The sequence below is a fragment of the Schistocerca gregaria genome, unplaced genomic scaffold (assembly GCF_023897955.1).
Source record: "Schistocerca gregaria isolate iqSchGreg1 unplaced genomic scaffold, iqSchGreg1.2 ptg000240l, whole genome shotgun sequence".
Lineage (NCBI taxonomy): Eukaryota > Metazoa > Arthropoda > Insecta > Orthoptera > Acrididae > Schistocerca > Schistocerca gregaria.
The window spans coordinates 2,196,307-2,202,263 of record NW_026061752.1 but is presented as its reverse complement, the minus strand read 5'-3'; the positions used below and the strand labels follow the sequence as shown (position 1 = coordinate 2,202,263).

The window sequence follows — 5,957 nt, the reverse complement described above, 5'->3', positions numbered from 1 at the left end:
ACATCAGCAACAATAATTATTGCTGTACCTACAGGAATTAAGGTATTTAGATGATTAGCTACATTATATGGAACTAAATTCAAGTTCAATCCACCATTATTATGAGCTCTAGGATTTATTTTCCTATTTACAATTGGTGGATTAACAGGATTAGTATTAGGAAATTCATCACTTGATATTGTATTACATGTTACATATTATGTAGTAGCCCACTTTCATTATGTATTATCTATAGGAGAAGTATTTCAAATTATAGGAGGTGTCATTCAATGATATCCACTATTTACAGGAATAACTATAAATAATACATGATTAAAAATCCAATTTACAATTATATTCATTGGAGTAAATTTAACATTCTTTCCTCAACACTTCCTAGGATTAGCAGGAATACCTCGACGATACTCTGACTACCCAGACGCATATACATCATGAAACGTAGTATCAAGAATTGGGTCTACAATTTCTATTGTAGGAATCATTATATTCATTGTAATTATATGAGAAAGAATGATTACAAACCGAGCAATTATATTTAGAGCTAACATAAGAAGATCAACAGAATGACTACAAAATAACCCTCCTGCAGAACATAGTTAATCAGAATTACCATTAATCTCTAGATTCTAATATGGCAGATTAGTGCAGTAGATTTAAGCTCTACAAATAAAGGTTTGACCTTTTATTAGAAAATATTTATTAATGGCAACATGATCAAATTTATCTCTTCAAGATGGAGCTTCACCATTAATGGAGCAATTATCATTCTTTCATGATCATACTATGGTCATATTATTATTAATTACAGTAATTGTAGGTTATGCCCTAAGTTATATATTATTTATTGCCTATACTAACCGTAATATACTTCATGGACATTTAATTGAAACAATCTGAACAGCTTTACCAGCAATTACATTAATTTTTATTGCCCTTCCATCATTACGACTATTATATTTACTTGATGATTCAGTAGATGCAATAATTACAATTAAAACCATTGGACGACAATGATATTGAAGATATGAATATTCAGACTTCATAGACGTAGAATTTGACACTTATATAACACCAGAACAAGACCTAGAAAATGATGGATTCCGACTACTAGATGTAGATAACCGAACAATCCTACCAATAAATACAGAAGTACGAGTATTAACAAGAGCATCAGATGTTCTACACTCATGAGCAGATCCTGCATTAGGGGTTAAAATTGATGCAACGCCAGGTCGGTTAAATCAAGGAACATTCACAATAAATCGACCTGGATTATTCTTTGGACAATGCTCAGAAATCTGTGGAGCAAACCACAGATTTATACCAATTGTAATTGAAAGAACTTCAGTAAATTTATTTATTAAGTGATTATCTAAGATAATTTAAGGAGTTAGTTAAAATAAATAACATTAGAGTGTCAATCTAAAGTAACTAAAAAAAATTAGTACACCTTGAAATTCATCAGATGACTGAAAGTAAGTAATGGTCTCTTAAACCAAATAATAGTAAATTAACGACTACTTCTGATGGGGAAATTATATCCAAATCCCTCAAATATCCCCTCTTATATGATTCTCACTATTCATTATATTTTCAGCTACATTAATCTTGTTTAATCAAATAAACTTCTTCTCATTTAAACCTAACCTTATTAAAAGAGCAGAAAAAGGAACAATTGAAATAAAAAACTTAAATTGAAAATGATAACAAATCTATTCTCAACATTTGACCCATCAACTAACATCTTTAATTTATCATTAAATTGAACTAGAACATTTCTAGGACTATTATTAATCCCATCACTATTTTGACTTACACCATCACGAATTAACATTATCAGAAATAAACTAAATTTAACCTTACATAATGAATTTAAAACACTTCTTGGACCAAAATCATTTAATGGAACAACATTCATTTTCATCTCAATTTTTATTATAATATTATTTAACAATTTCATAGGATTATTCCCTTATATTTTTACTAGAACAAGACATTTAGCATTAACATTTGCAATTGCCCTACCTATATGGCTAAGATTTATATTATTTGGATGAATTAACCATACTAATCATATATTTACACACCTTGTACCACAAGGTACACCGCCTGCATTAATATCATTTATAGTACTAATTGAAACAATTAGTAATGTTATTCGACCAGGTACATTAGCAGTACGGTTGGCAGCAAATATAATTGCAGGACACTTATTATTAACCTTATTAGGAAACACAGGACCATCTATAGCAATAAACTTAATCTCATTACTAATTATTGGACAAATACTTCTATTAATTCTAGAATCAGCAGTAGCAATAATTCAAGCCTATGTTTTCTCAATTCTAAGAACTCTATATTCTAGAGAAGTATATTAAACCTATGTTAACAACTCACTCAAACCACCCATTCCACTTAGTAGACTATAGACCTTGACCATTAACAGGAGCAATTGGAGCAATAGTCCTAGTATCAGGACTAGCAAAATGATTCCACCTATTTAATATTAACTTATTCATAATTGGATTTGGAATTACCCTACTAACTATAATTCAATGATGACGAGATGTAGTACGAGAAGGAACATATCAAGGATTACATACAGGATTTGTATCAATTGGATTACGATGAGGAATAATTTTATTTATTGCATCAGAGGTATTATTTTTCGTTTCTTTTTTTTGAGCATTCTTTAGAAGAAGATTAGCACCAACAATTGAACTAGGAATACTATGACCTCCAATAGGAATTCAACCCTTTAACCCTATACAAATTCCATTACTTAATACAGCTATTCTTTTAGCATCAGGAGTAACAGTAACATGAGCACATCATAGTTTAATGGAATCTAATCATACTTAAGCACTACAAGGATTATTCTTCACAGTGTTATTAGGACTATACTTTACAATACTTCAAGCATATGAATATTGAGAAGCACCTTTTACCATTGCAGATGCAGTTTATGGATCAACATTCTTTGTTGCAACAGGATTCCATGGTTTACACGTAATTATTGGAACAATCTTTTTATCAACATGTCTACTTCGACACTCAATAAATCAATTTTCACCAAGACATCACTTTGGATTTGAAGCAGCAGCATGATACTGACACTTCGTAGACGTAGTATGATTATTCTTATATATCTCTATTTATTGATGAGGTAGATAATTGTTTTTCTAGTATAAATAGTACATTTGACTTCCAATCAGAAAGCTTGACATAAATCAAGAAAAACAATTCTAATTCTATCAACAAGAGTTTTCATTAGATATATTATTCCAATAATTGTTATAATCCTGGCAACAACACTATCAAAAAATTAATTAATGATCGAGAAAAAAGATCACCAGTTGAATGTGGGTTTGATCCAAAAAGATCAGCACGAATACCATTCTCAATACGATTCTTCCTAATCGCAGTAATCTTTTTAATTTTTGATGTAGAAATAGCACTAATTCTACCAATTGTAATTATTTTTAAAACTTCAGACATTATAATCTGAACAGTATCAACAATATTTTTTATTCTAGTTCTATTAGGAGGACTATACCATGAATGAAACCAAGGAGCATTACAATGAGCAGAATAAAGGGTTGTAGTTAAATATAACATTTGGGTTGCATTCAAAAAGTATTGATATTATCAATCAACCTTAAATAGAATAAGAAGTGAAATATTGCAGTCAGTTTCGACCTGGAAGATTGGTATGTACTACCCTTATTCTTATTAATTGAAGCCAAAAAGAGGCGTATTACTGTTAATAATATAATTGAACTATAATAGTTCCAATTAAGGAAATGTAAAGCCAATATGAAAGCTGCTAACTTTTTATATTAGCGGTTAAACTCCGTTAACATTTCTAAAATTTATATAGTTTAAATAAAACATTACATTTTCACTGTAAAAATAATATATCTATATTTATAAATACTTAAAAGTAAAAATACTTCCTTAACATCTTCAGTGTCACGCTCTAATTATAAGCTATTTAAGTAAACGAAAAACAATATTACCAAAATAAATATTCAAAAAATAAAAGTTAAAAGATAAATCTTGAAATTAGAATCATATCAACCTTGAATATAACCAATTAAATAAATAAATAATCTATATAAACCTTGACCACCAAGTAATTCACCTCAACCATAATCAAATGACTTAGATGAATAATAACCTATTTTTAAAGGAATATATCTAATAAACTTAGTTGAAAGAAAAGGTATAAATCATATAGAACCAGCAAATCTAACAAAAGAAAGTATACTTAAAGAAAATAAATTATGAGAAAAATCAAAATTAGAAATAAGATAACCTAAATAAGCACCTAAAATAACAACTGTAATAGTTAAAAACTTTAAATAATAAGGTAAAGCAATCACATGAGGAATAGGAAAAATTAATCCAGATAAAAGACTACCACCAAAAACAGCAACAAACAATAGACCAATTATTCCAAATGAAATATAATAACCCTTAACATCAAAAGAAAATCTAGAATAAAAATTATTATCACCAGATATTGAATAATAAAACAAACGAAAAGAATAAGAAGCAGTTAAACCAGTAGAAAAAAAATAAAGAAAAAAAATTAAACAATTAATTCATCTTAAACAAACCATCTCAAGAATTAAATCCTTTGAATAAAATCCCGCTAAAAAAGGTATTCCACACAAAGATAAACTAGAAACATTAAAACAAACTGAAGTTAAAGGTATGAAATTAACAATTGATCCTATAAAACGAATATCCTGAGAATCCTTCAAATTATGAATTATTGAACCTGCACATATAAATAATAATGCCTTAAATAAAGCATGAGCCAATAAATGAAAAAATGCAAGCTTTGGATAACCTATAGCCAAAATTCTTATTATTAAACCAAGTTGTCTTAAAGTAGAAAGAGCAATAATCTTCTTTAAATCAAACTCAAAATTAGCGCCCAATCCAGCCATAAATATAGTTATACAACCAATTAAAAGTAAAAATCAACCACAATTATAAGTATCCAATATTGGTCTAAAACGAATTAATAAATAAACACCAGCAGTAACAAGAGTAGAAGAATGAACTAAAGCAGAAACAGGAGTAGGAGCTGCTATAGCAGCAGGAAGTCATGAAGAGAAAGGAATCTGAGCTCTCTTAGTTATAGCTGCTAAAACAATTAATATAGTAATGAGCTTTATTTCAAAAGAATTAGAAATAAAATCATAATAATAAATATAATTTCAACCACCAAAATTTAACATTCATGCAATAGAAATTAAAATAGCAACATCACCAATACGATTAGAAAGTGCAGTTAATATACCAGCACTATAAGATTTTACATTTTGATAATAAATAACTAAACAATAAGAAACTAAACCTAAACCATCTCAACCTAATAAAATTCTAATTAAATTAGGACTAATAATTAAAAAACCTATAGAAAGAATAAATATTAAAACAATAATAATAAAACGATTTATATTCTTTTCACCAGATATATAATCCTCTCTATAATAAATAACCAAAGAAGAAATATATATAACAAAAGATATAAAAATAAGAGATATTCAATCCAAAATTAAAGTTATAACAACTATAGAACCATTTAAATTGAAAAGCTCTCACTCAACAAAAACTCTATAATCAATTATTAAATAATAAATACCTAAAATAAAAATTATAGTTCTCGAAATAAACAAAGAAAAAAAACTCAAAGAACAAATAGAAAATAAATTCACGGCCTAAGATGAAAAACTTCATATCATTGATTCCACAAAACAATATTTTTAATTAAAATACTTAAGCAAACTAAACAAAGAAATATTCACCCTTTAAACAGAGAATATTTAAAGGCAATCAATGTAAAAGTAAAAGATGATATTCACGAAAATAACCAAGAGAACAAGTATAAACACCAGAATAATAATTCCCATGCTGAGAATAAGAATATATATACAAAGTAT

General features: G+C 27.8%; 1 pseudogene; it reads right to left on the bottom strand.

The window, feature by feature from the left end:
• Nucleotides 1–3,983: 3,983 nt before the first annotated feature.
• On the bottom strand, nucleotides 3,984–5,726 carry LOC126305050 (NADH-ubiquinone oxidoreductase chain 5-like; annotated as a pseudogene).
• Nucleotides 5,727–5,957: the final 231 nt, after the last annotated feature.